Raw genomic sequence first — 13,422 nt, forward strand, 5'->3', positions numbered from 1 at the left:
ACTTTGATTCAACATCCATGAGGCACATTCCACTAATCATAATATAACATTATTTTTTCGTTAAAATTTCAATTCTTAATAAGCATATAAAATATAAGGAAGAGATAAGAATTTATACTTTTCAAACTTAAAATCATTTTGGAAAAAATTGTCAATTCTAAAAAAGGTTGAGGAAAATAAGATAAGTTAAAATAAGAAAATCCATGGACAAAGATATTAACATTAAATTTGAAATTAAAAAGGTTCTATGGTGTAGTGGTTAGCACTCTGGACTTTGAATTCAGCGACCTGTGTTCGACTCCCGGTAGGACCTCATTTTTTTTTGTTTTTACTACAACGGATTAAGTATGTAACCTGCAAACACATTTAACTATTAACCCGACGCATAAATTGTCGTTTGACGGGCTCGAACCCAAAAACACATTTAACTATTAACCCGACGCATAAATTGTCGTTTGACGGGCTCGAACCCAAAAACTTAGGTTAGTAACGACCTCTTATTGTCAGATGTTTCTTTTTTTACTTGCAAGGGAACAAGTTTTTATCTGATCGTGACCATATTCGAAGACAATTTCTTCATTTCAAGGCAATAACGAATATTTTCATTATCAAGTTTGTTGATGCTACTCGTACTTGTTGTCAAATAAGACAATTGTCAATTCATCTTTTTGAAGCTCTTTTATTATTTTGACATGATTTTTTAAATTATTTTTCATGTCTATAAATGTAATGATATGTATATTAAAGAAGAAAAATAGTTTTTATCCAATGGCGGCCATACTCTTTTCCCACCCCATATACATATCTCTCTAGTTATAGAGATAGACAACGACAATATCTTCCTTTCAAGCCAATTGTGCCAATTATGTGATGAATAATCATATTCTAAACTCTAAAGTATAACACAAAATTTATTTATCCACTTTGTTTATGTTGTTTGAACTCATTGTTAAGGTAAAAACTTTTACATTTATTCTGTTTGGAGTTATTTTTTTCACTTTAATGTGATTTTTTAAATTAATTTGTTATTTCTGTAAATAAAAATATATTTATATAAAAAAATAAAGATATTTATATTAAAAAATAAAAAAAAAATTATCTACTCGATCGCTAATAGAGTTATCTAGTAACGTGTTATAGTGTAAGCTAACACCAGGGCCGGCCCTGGGTAAGCCCTTGGGCTAGAACAACCCACTCCCCATGGCAGCCCAATTATTAAAATTAATAAGATATTTTTATTAAATTTGTTATAATTTTAAACAAAATGTGTTGTAATTTAGTGGTGGAAGATAAGTATTTAAAATGTTTAGTTGATCGTGGGTTCAAATTTCATTAAAAGCTTTTTTTTTTAATCCATTTTTAAAATAGACTTAGGACAACAATATTTTCGATCTTATTTTTTACCCGAGGCTGGGGCAGCCCAAATCTCAGGGCCGACATTGGCTAACACGTATTCAAACTCTGAAAATCAAACCAATCAAGGTTCTACATTGTTAACTTTGTGAAAATCAAACCAATCAAGGTTCTACATTGTTAACTTTGTTTTCTCTCAAAGTTGTCTATGAGTCTCCAACACCAATTGAACAAGAGAGTCATGCACTTCAAACCCTTGTTTAAGATTATTGAGTTAAAAATTAAAAACCTTTGAACTAGGGAAATTTCACCGCAAGAGACTATATGTAAGGCACTCTATTCTACAACTAGATTTAAAAATTCACAAAGAAAGCATGTAATTGACAAGACAAAGATTTTAGACATGTGTTTGTTATTCTATAGCACCAATTTAACCTTTATATTTGAGAAACTTTGAGTTTTTGATATCCTTGCTCCTAATCGGCAATACCCTAGCCATTGGTACTCGAAGGTTTGATATCGATGAAAACCTCTTTTTTGTAATTCTTTATAACACTGCATAGTTGAATCAATTTAGGACCCGGTCTTGGATAATACAAGGCATTGCGCCTTTATTAGACTACAAAGTTCTTGTCAAAGACATCATGTTAATCCTGATAACTTTAGACTTATCTATATTAATTCTCAATCTCATTTATGCCTAGCAAAGATTAAAATCTAAGGACCTTAAAGTTCAATACACTAACTTTGATAAGACATTAGAAATGAACTGACCATGGTCCTATGACTTTGTTTTAGTCATGAACTTGTTGAATCTTGGAATTTTTTAGTTTTTTTGTGTTCAAAAAAAGTTTTATTTGTTATGTGTTTCAGGTAATTTTATTTTCATAAATATTAGAATCTTAGGCCTCTGCCAGACTGCCATTCACGTGTAATTAATAACAAATTGGTGGCAATTACAGCACAACTAAGGGAAATAATTGTAGACACTGACAGAGAGGTTTCATTATATTGAAGGGTTACATTATAAAATAATTTATTTTCTAACCATTTTCTTTCTTTCTTTTACTTTTCAAAAATGATTTTATAATAATATTTATTTTATTCTCAATTTTTCAAGAACAACATAGAATACAAGATTGATGCAGATATTAGATATTAGCCAATCTTCAAGAAATCCTGAGTAAAAATTACAAAATAACTTACAATTTTGTGTAACTTATTTTATAAGCTGACATTTTTCTAACAGATTTTTGAAACTCTTTTGTGTTGCTGTTGCTTCCAGTGATGATGTTAATTAATTATGATGACAATATTTTTTGCAATAGTTAATGAACACGATATTTTGATTCCTCGAAACTAAAATCCACTCCTCGAGTATTTATATCAATATTATTATATTTCTTCTTCTAACTCTTATACAAATATCTTGAAGAACCGAATCCAAAGAATTTGGCTTATGTAAACCTATGATATCTAATTAATATCATGAATAGTTTATAATATTATTAAAATTTAAATGATATACAATATTATGAGAACATGTGAATATGAATAAAAGGAAAAAGACAATTATAATACAAAAGGATTATTATAAAGAATGATGTTTGCATTTATACACGTAGTAAACAAATAAACAATTAGTAATAATGAAACTTAACTCAACTCAATCCAATCCAATCCATCCATCTATGTGGAAAGATACCCAATTACATAATCCAAATTCAAATAATTTTAAAACCATAATCATGAAATCAATTACCGAAAGAAAAGGAAATTCCTGATCATGAGATCTAAACAGCAGTCTGTTCTACTACATCATGAAGATCATCATGACAAATGTTGTGCTGAGTGCCGTTCCAGCTATGACAGTTTTGCTCATGACTGAGAATGCACCATTGTCTGCCGGAGAACTGGGTTGTGTTGTCGGAGATCCGGAAGGAGGAGATGACACACTCGGGGATGTGGAAGGCGTATCCGAAGTTGGAGCTGGAGTTGGAGTTGGAGTCGGAGTTGGGATCAACCCAGACGGAGATGGTGAAGGAGTGTCCGGTGCCGGCACCGGAGATGGTGTCGGAGTGGCGGTCGGAGAGATTGTGGGTGAGGGCAATGGAGATTGGGCTTGGCTGTAGGCGATGAAAATAAAGAATAGTAAGAGAACGTTGAAAACAGAGGAAGCCATGTCTATACAAAGAAGGATGAAAGTTGTATAATGTGATGGAGAGAATACTGTGAAAGGGTATATATATATTGTATATTTAGTGAAGAACAGCAAGACAATAATTGTCCAATGTATATTTGTTATTTAATTAATCACCGTTCTTTATTATTAAACAAAATGTAAGTCCATTTTACAAATAAAAAAATTGTTTAAGTAAAAACATTTATACAAATGATTTTGTGATTATTGTTATTATTATTTTCCAGTTGTTATTTCAGCCCTCCTAGTAATTCTTAATACAAAATCGTTCTTTTTTTTATTCTGCATTTATTCACTATTGATATTCTATATAAAAAATAAAAAAGTACTGCACTTTACATCATTTTATTGCGGAAGATATTTTACCCTACATATAGTCATGTTATTGCCATTTGATAAAAAATAAATGCTTGATGTTACTCCAATGTGAAGGACTTCTAATATTATTCCCTTTTTTTTATGAATCAATTTTTGTTATTTTTATTTTGAATTGTCAAAAAAGTATGTCATTTCAAAAAGTCAGATTTGTAGTTTTACAATTTGTTTATTAATTAAGATGTTTTTTGATGGAAAAAGTTTTAGAGTCAAAGAAATGAATGAATTTTTTAAATTTTTTTAATTTTTTTTTTGGTATGTAACGCTATTCACAGTAGAACGGATTATAAGTGACTGAAATTTTTTTGTATTATGATAAGTTGTTGTTGTATTTGTCACAAGGAAATGAAATTGTCGACTTCATTAATTTTATATTGTTGAAGATTGACGGTTATCTGGAGCCTTTTGTGAAGTATAATCATTTTTTAGGTAATTCTAAAGTCGTGTCAATATTAGATTATTTTTTTTGGTCTTGAAGTATAGTGAAATTTTTTTTTTCAAAAGCACGATAGTTAATGCTAGAGTATAGTGGCTGGAAAATTTGAATTAAGTTAGTTGATACGACAAACTTATATATTTGGGTTCGCATCTCCAATATTTTATAATGGATTATCTTATTTAAAGAAATCGCCAAACCTTCAATGATAATAATTATCCGATATGTATCATTCATAATGTTATTATTATGACATTTTTTGATTATAGATCCAAAAAATTTGATGGAATCTGTTAAAGAGTTAATTGTTCGTCTCGAAGATTACGAGTTCATTAACTTATAATAATAACATGTTTGTATTTTTTTCATAATTTTATATTTTGTGATTTGTTTTTCTCATGTCAAGTTTATTGTTGTGTTTAAATATTTTTTTATTAATTTTAGTATTAATGAACCCTTTTAAACAGATGGATCTCAAAATTAAATTTAAATTATATTGATTTATTGGTTGGTTGGCAGTCGGCACATGCGTTACACCAAATTCCCACATGGCAACACCAAATAAAAAGAATAATTCAAGCTAATTGTACCAGCAAGATGCCACGTTGGGGCTTCAAAACTTTATTAAATATATAAGTATTAAACTTTCTTTTCGTTGAACAACCTTTCATCCATTTCAATTTTTTTATTCTTTATAGAAACAAAAGTGCATACGTCGATCGAGTTCGGGTGAAGTTTTTGTCGGGAGAGAAACAAGAGAGTGTTAGATAATAAAACTTGTCCATTTAGAATCTTTAAGAGTTTCCTAATCACTCATTTATATATATAATAATGCTTAATTTTAATATGATCGGATTTTGATATATATATATATATATATATATATATATATATATATATATATATATATATATATATTTATATATATAAAAGAGTAAATGTATACTTAGGTCGGATTGTAGGTTGACATACTCATAAACTTAAAACGGTTATAAATAAAATTAAAAATAATATAGGTATGTTTCGAACTTGCAACCTAACAAAAAGCAAATACAACCATTTAACCAACTAAGTTAATAAATCTTTATATTTTAAATTCAACATCAAATTTGATGAACGCGTAGCATTTTAAAAATATTTTTAACTTTTTAATTATATATATATATATATAATGATGCTTAATTTGAAAGTGTGGTTTGTTGGATCGAAATATTTGGTTAATTTGGATATATATGCGAGAGAATAAATGAATATTTTGGTCGAATTGTGGGTTGACCCACTAATAAACTTAAAACAATTAAAATAAAATTAAAAATGTTATATATATGTTTTGAACTTGTAACATAACAAAAACAAGTACAACTTTTAACCAACTAGACTAATAAACTTTATATTTTAAATTAAATACTAAATTTGATTAACGCGAGACATTTAAAAAAAATAAATTTAACTTTTTAAGTAACTAATATATATATATATATATATATATATATATATATATATATATATATATAATTATGCTTAATTTCAAAATGTTAGGATTGCCGAATCGAGAGTTGTAGTTAATTTGGATATATATTAGAGTAAATGGATACTTGGGTTAGATTATGGGTTGATCCGCTCATAAACTTAAAACGGTTAAAAATAAAATTAAAAATGTTATACGTATGTTTCGAACTTACAGCCTAACAAAATAAATACACCATTTTAACCAACTAAGCTAATAAAACTTTATATTTTAAATTCAACACTAAATATAATGAACGTTTGACATTTTAATAATATAAGTTCAACTTTTTAATTAACTAACTAATATATATATATATATATATATAATGATGCTTAATTTCAAGTGTCTAGATTGCCGGGTCAAAATATGTGGCTTAAAAAAATAATGTTATACATTCTCTTATTATTTTTCTTTTATTTATTAAATATTTTATCTATTATTTTATCTTTTTGATTAATTTAATATAATTATATATTAGATTTTAAAAACATATTTCCTTTCGTCTTTAATTCAAATTTTCAAATATTTTATTAAAAAATATATTTGTATACCTTCTCTATATATTTATTATTTACGTACTTAATTAATTTTTCTTTATTCATTGTATATTTTATCTATTATTAATTAACCATGATTAAACATTTATACATACATATAATTTTAAATTAAATTCAACAATCACAAGTGGTTTAATGGTTAAAGTGTTCACCTTTAATATTTGAGACTAAAGTTCGAGTCTCAATTGATGCGAGTTTATAAATATTAAAATGAAAGTAATTTTGCATGTGGGTGTTAATTTCAAATTTAAGGGATGGGAGTAATGATGATAATTTGAAACCGCATCACAGAATCGAACCGAATTGCCCTATTTGGGGCGGTTTTTCCCCGATTTGACCGGGATGGGGCGGGGATGGTATTTGTATTTTCTGCCCCGAACCACACCAATTTTACATCATTTATGCCCAAATACTAAAAATATAATTAAATATATAAAATCACTAATATATTTATTTTTCCATTATATTTTATAAGAGTTTTAAGTTTATTTTTATAATAATATAACTTTTTAATATATTACAATACATATTATATTAAAAATTTTGTTTATATAAAAAAATTATTTATTTTTGAGAAGATGGTATAATTGATGCCCCGCGGGGAATCCCTAAAATCGAATGGGGCGGGTAGAGTGGTCAGACGGACCAAATAATGGCGAGGCGGGCCTACCCATCAAAACTCATCGTTTGACGGGTCGACGGTGGGTCGGCCCACTATCCCGACGGGCTGAAAATCCCCAACTCAAGGTGGCTTGCGGCTTAGGCCGGCCAGCCCGTGGGTTGTCTCACTACAAATAAAAATCATTAATATTCCTAGAAAACAAGAGTTCAAAACATGATCAAATAGTCATAATACACACCAAACAAGAATCATGTCTATCATTACATATTAATTTACCAAATAGTTCAACAAGGTAACAAAATTTTGAAAATTCATAAAATAGAAATTTTAGAGAAGTCCATTTCAAAAATGAATATATTATTTAACAGAATATTAAGTTTCAGACTTTCAGTGTGAAGCTTCTGGAATTGAAACCAAGTTTGAATCCACGAACCTTGAAGGCGAGAACGAAGAGAAGTGAGGCAGAACAAATAAGTAGTTGACGGTCAATGGACGAAGTATTGAGTATTGACTGCTGCAGTTTGGAACCAAGTTTGAATCCACGAACCTTTGAAGACGAGAATGAAGAGAAAAAATGCAGAATAAATAAGTAGTCAACGGTTGATGGACAAAGTATTGAGTATTGACTGTTGCAGTACTGCCTGGGAGAAAAATAACTGGGGCTATGCGACATATGCCTATAAGACTATAAATCATATTAGATTTTTTTGCCAACCCGCGGGCCAACCCAAGTCCGACCCGCCTCGGCCCGTGACCCAAGCAGGCGGGCCCGTGTAGGCCCACTTCCAAATGGATTGCTAATATTTCAACCCAACTCGTCTAAATTATTTGGCGGAACGGGCCAATCCAACGGGCCTAACCCAGATTGACGGGTCTAGGGGAAGGGATGGTAGTAAAATAATCTCCAAAATAAAAACAAAGCGAAAATGGTAAATACATTCTCCGTCCCGAACCGCCCCATTGTCATCCCTAAATGAAATAATGATGGTTTGTATTGAGAGTGAATGCATACTTGATGAGATGACATATGTGTGTGAATTTGTGGTCGGATGTGACTCCTTACTTAAATGCGTGTGTGAATGAAGTTATATAAGTCTCCATATTTATTAAATTGATTTTAAAATAAATTTTAATTTTGGTTAAAATAAATTTTTTATTTTCTCTCTATATTTATTTTATGCATAATTATTTTAACTCTATTTTTTAATTTTATATTAAATTTTTAAAATATTTTTACCTTAATCTTTAATTAAAATTTCTAAATAGTTTATAGAAAATATAATTTTATACTTTATGTAATTAATTAATTTTCTTTTATTAATTATATGTATTATTCTATTATTAAATTTTTTAAATTAATTTAATATAATTATATTTTAGATTTTAAAAATACTTTTACTTTAATCTTTAGTTAACCTTATTCTTATTCAACGTATTTATTATTAATATAATTAATTAATTTTCTTTTATTCATTATATATTTTATCTATTATTCATTAATCATTATTAAATATATATACATACATCAAATTTTAAATTAAATTTAACAATCACTAGTCTAATGGTTAAAGTGTTTACATTTTATATTTGAGATTATAGTTCGAGTCTCAATTGATACGAATTTATATTAAAATAATACATACTTGATGTGATGTCATAAGTTGAGTCCCTGTATAAATGTTTGTGTGAATATGTGCTCGAATGGAGGTCTATAACGAGTGATCACTTAAAAAATGCTTAAATTAAGGTAACAATATTAGTAAGTTAAAGTTTATTTTGTTGGAATATTAGTTGTTTTAAATTAAAATTTTATTTATATTTTATTTAGTGATTTTAATTATATTTTATTTAGTGTTAGTCATGAAATTAGTAATATGAGAGGTCGATAGGGGAAAATGTCAAAAGTATGGGGTAAGATGAGTACAAAATGTTCGAAGTGAAGTCTAATGAGAGATCCATTAGAGAATGTTCAAAACGAGGTCACAATATTAATAAGTTAGAAATTTATTTTGGTAAAATTAATTATTTTTAAATTAAAAATTGAACTGTATTTTTATTTAATCATTATAATATATTATCTTTGATAGATAAAATATAATAATATGTATGAGTCAGAATTTGAGGGATGGGGGAATTACTGTTCGAATTGAGAGAGTGAGTGTTAGTCGCGAGATTAATAATACGGGAGGTCGATTGTGAAAGGCCAAAAGTAATGATAAGATCGTTATAAAATACTCGAAGTGAAGTTGTTAGATAAAATCAGACCGGTTCAAATAAACCTAACTTAAATAAACTTTCCATGCAGGAACAAGGAACCGGACCGGCTAAACAAAAGAACCGGCTAAAGAAAACTAACCGGTCAAGCTAGTAAACCGATCAAGAATACCTGGAACTTGACCGCACAAAGAAAGGATCGGCCAAAGCTTAAAACCGGAAACATCAAACAGCCGATCAGCCACAAGGCAGAGGAATAACCGGAAGAAGTCCGGTTACATCACTCATACCAAAAGTCATTCGGTTAAGACAAATGGCCGACCAGTACAAGAAGACAATTCGGGTATCTGTTGAGAATGATACCAAATGAACAGACTAAACACTTCCATATCCATACAAGTCTAAGGAAAGACTGTAGGCTGCAGAAGACAGTACTACCGGATCTTTCCACTTCGGGATAAGTCAGAAAGAAGATCTTCCAAGTACAGACAACTATCCAACAGACAGTGCCTACATTGAGTAAAAGACAAACCTAGCAGGTCTGTCTTACATACCGGAAGAACAGACTGCCAAGTCTGAGGTTGACCATCGGGTCTGAGGAAACGACCGCAGGTCTGAATCTCTGAAACACTGAATCATTGCACCTCTGCTCAGCCAATCAGATTCAAGGCAGTGAAATATGACCGTTGGCATATTTCACCTATAAAAGGGGCAGTTGAAGAAGAGTAAATGAGGGACACAGCGCGACACAGTGGGACAAGTGAGAAACTCTAAGAGCATTTATTCTACAAGTGATAAGACTGTGTTGTTCTAAGAAAGCCTAAGTGCTAAAGTTAAAGTGTGTTTTACAATTTCGGTGTAAATTGTAAGAGTGTTATCGAGCAGGAAATAAGTCTCGATCAGATTGTACTTGTATTCCTTAGTGAATATCCTTCTCGCGGTTTCGAGAGGAAGGGGTGACGTAGGAGTTTTATCTCCGAACATCCATAAAATCTGTCTTATTATTTACTGTCTGCCGGTTTCATTATCTAACCGATCCGTACCGCTATAACCGACTTAACCCTATTCAAGCCGAACTTCCAGATTACCGAAGCCGACCCATTAAATTTCAAACCTCCATTATACAATACCGATTCTGCCCATCATATAAGTGTGCTGCTTCAACCTGAAAGCAAACCTCTTCCGCGCTTGAACCTAGTTCAAGGGTTTGTGACAGGTTGTGTAGTATTGAAACCTCGGTGCTAATCTCTAACCGGATTAACCACCACCCTTCGAGTGAGAACCGCTAACCGGTCCAACCCCCGGTCCTCTAGCGGCTACCTAGATCCTAACAATTGGTATCAGAGCAGTTAGTTTCAATACTCAAGCAAGCATGTATCAGGATAGGCCTCCAATGCTAGAAGGTGATGACTTTGCCAACTGGAAGGCACGCATGCACCTGCACTTAGTCACCTTGGATGATGAAATGGAGTCCATTCTGACCGAAGGACCGATATTCATTGATAAGGACAGAAAGGAATGGACGGCTGAAGATAGGAGAAGAAACAACCTGGATAATCATGCTAGAAACCGGATCTCCAACAGTGTAGACAGAAACACATACTACAAGATCAAAGACTGCCAAACCGCGAAGGAGACATGAAACACGGTTATCCAGATCTTTGAGGGAAATGAACGAACAAAGGAAAACAAGATAATGGTGACCACACAGAAGTTTGAGAGCATCAAGATGAAACCAGGAGAAACTATGAAGGAATACAGTGACCGGTTCACTGGTGTGTTAGATGAGTTAGCAACTCTGGGCAAGAAGTATGACAACAAAGAGGTAATTATGAAAGCTTTGAGATCTCTTCCAAGTACTTGGGACATAAAAACAATGGTAATGAGGGAATCAAAGAGCCTACGTAAGATGAAACTACACGATGTATTCGAAGATCTTAAGGCATATGAGTTCGAAATGAGATCTAGGACTGAAGAAGAAGTCTCGGCCTCATCATCAACCAGAGCACTAATCACATCTACAGAACCGGTTGCACCTGTATCGGCACCTGCACCTATACCGATCAGAACCGCCGAACAGTTCACCGAGGATGCCATGGCAATGCTTGCACAGAAGTTTGGGAGGTTATGAAAAGAAGTCAACCGACAAACAACTATTATGGTGATAAATCCAATGTAAGATTCTATAACTGTAACTGTTTGGGACATTTTAAGTGGGAATGCAGGAAGCCGAGGAGGGATACCTAGAAACCGGATTATCAAAATGACCGAAACAATTATCAACAAACTGGTGAAGGAAGTGAGGTACCGAAAGCACTGATAGCCGACGATGGAGGAAGTCTATGGGCTCACAGTGACAGTGATGATGAACTCACGTGTCTCATGGCAAATGAAGAACAGGTATTTGACTCTCCTTGTGAGGAATTTACTAAAGATGAATTATACAATGCATTGAATGACATGGTAGAAGAATATAGGAACCTACTAGCCATGCTACCTAAGCACCTCAACATTAGAACCGATCCCATAGTACCCATTCCGACAGAACCAGAGGCACTCATTATAACCGAACCGGAGGTCGTACAACATGATGATACACATACTTTAGAGACCGAATTAGATCCTAAGACCGAACAATCCAATGAACCGACTAGAGAATTAACCGAGGAAGAAAATGCCCGACTTCAATATAAGATGACCGCATATAAGAGATCTAGTGATATAGTAAAGAACATGAACAGTCACTACAGACATCCTCGTTGCAAGTTTGGCCTAGGATACACAGAGAATAGCTCCAAAGACCGAAAACCCATAGAGAAAGCAAGGCTTACAAGAGAAAATCTTCCCTTTATAAAATTTCTTAAAAGCTCCTGGACCGCTGAAGAAGAGGAGACCGCATACTATAGGGAAGAAAAGCTAAAATACGACTATGTTGGTCCAACCGAATCCGAGAAATGGCTTGACCCTGTGAAAAGAAAAGCCGAAATCATTAAACATATGAAAGCCTTTCCTGAACCGCGTAGGTCAAACCATAGATCACCGAACCAAAGACCATCACCATTTAAGACCTTTGTAGAAAAACCGAGATACACGAGACCGAGTGCCAAAAGAACAGTTAAAACCCTAGCAAAGAAGATCGTCCGGTTCATCAAGGTTTGGATACCTAAGGGACTAATCGCTTGTGGACCCAAGTAAATGTGGGTACCAAATAGTTGTAAATATGTACATTTTGCAGGATCCAAAGAAACGGCTAGGAAGCTCTGAATGGTTCTTGGATAGCGGCTGCTCCAGGCACATGACTGGAAACAGCAATATGCTAACCGATATCAGAGCAGTAACCGGTGCTTTAATCACTTTTGGTGACAACTCAAAAGGTAAAACTGTGGGCAAGGGTAAGATTGTCCATGGTAACCTAACTATTGACAATGTACTTCTAGTGGAAAACCTACGTTTTAACCTACTTAGCATTAGTCAGATTGTGATGCTGGATACACGGTAGAATTTCTTAAACATGCATGCTTAGTTAAGAACTCTCAAGGTATCGTACTACTGACCGGAAATAGGATAGGTAACATTTACAAGGTAGACTGGAAAACTAGAGTAGAATATCCTATATGCATGATAGCTAAGACTGATCAAACCCGGTTGTGGCACAAGAGACTAAACCATCTAAACATGAAAACTTTAAACTACATTCGTGGTAAAAAGCTAGTTGATGGCATTCCTGATATAGTATTTAATCAAGATAAGGTCTGCTCAGCATGTCAAATGGGTAAACAAACTAGGTCAACCTTTAAGAGTAAAGGAAACATCCAATCTAGCCGATGCTTAGATCTTCTTCACATAGATTTATTTGGACCGATTCAGGTCATTAGCCTAGGAGGTATGCTTTACACCATGGTAGTTATTGATGATTACTCTAGATTTACATGGGTAATATTTCTACCATCTAAACGTGAAACCGTATCAAACCTGATTACACTTCTTAAGCGCCTGCAAAATGAAAAATCAACTCGCATTAATAGCATTCGAAGTGATCGAGGAACCGAATTTACCAATAGTACATTAACCGCATATCTTGATGAATCCGGCATTAGACACGAGTTGTCTAGTGCTAGGACTGCTCAACAAAATGGCCTGGCCGAGAGAAGAAAC

General features: G+C 32.4%; 1 non-coding gene across 1 annotated transcript; it reads left to right on the plus strand.

Moving 5' to 3' along the window:
• The first annotated feature begins 241 nt into the window (after positions 1-241).
• TRNAQ-UUG lies at positions 242-313 on the plus strand. Its single transcript has one exon. It is a non-coding gene; the product is annotated as a tRNA-Gln (tRNA).
• Positions 314-13,422: the final 13,109 nt, after the last annotated feature.

This window comes from Impatiens glandulifera, chromosome 5 (assembly GCF_907164915.1).
Source record: "Impatiens glandulifera chromosome 5, dImpGla2.1, whole genome shotgun sequence".
In the NCBI taxonomy this organism is placed as follows: domain Eukaryota; kingdom Viridiplantae; phylum Streptophyta; class Magnoliopsida; order Ericales; family Balsaminaceae; genus Impatiens; species Impatiens glandulifera.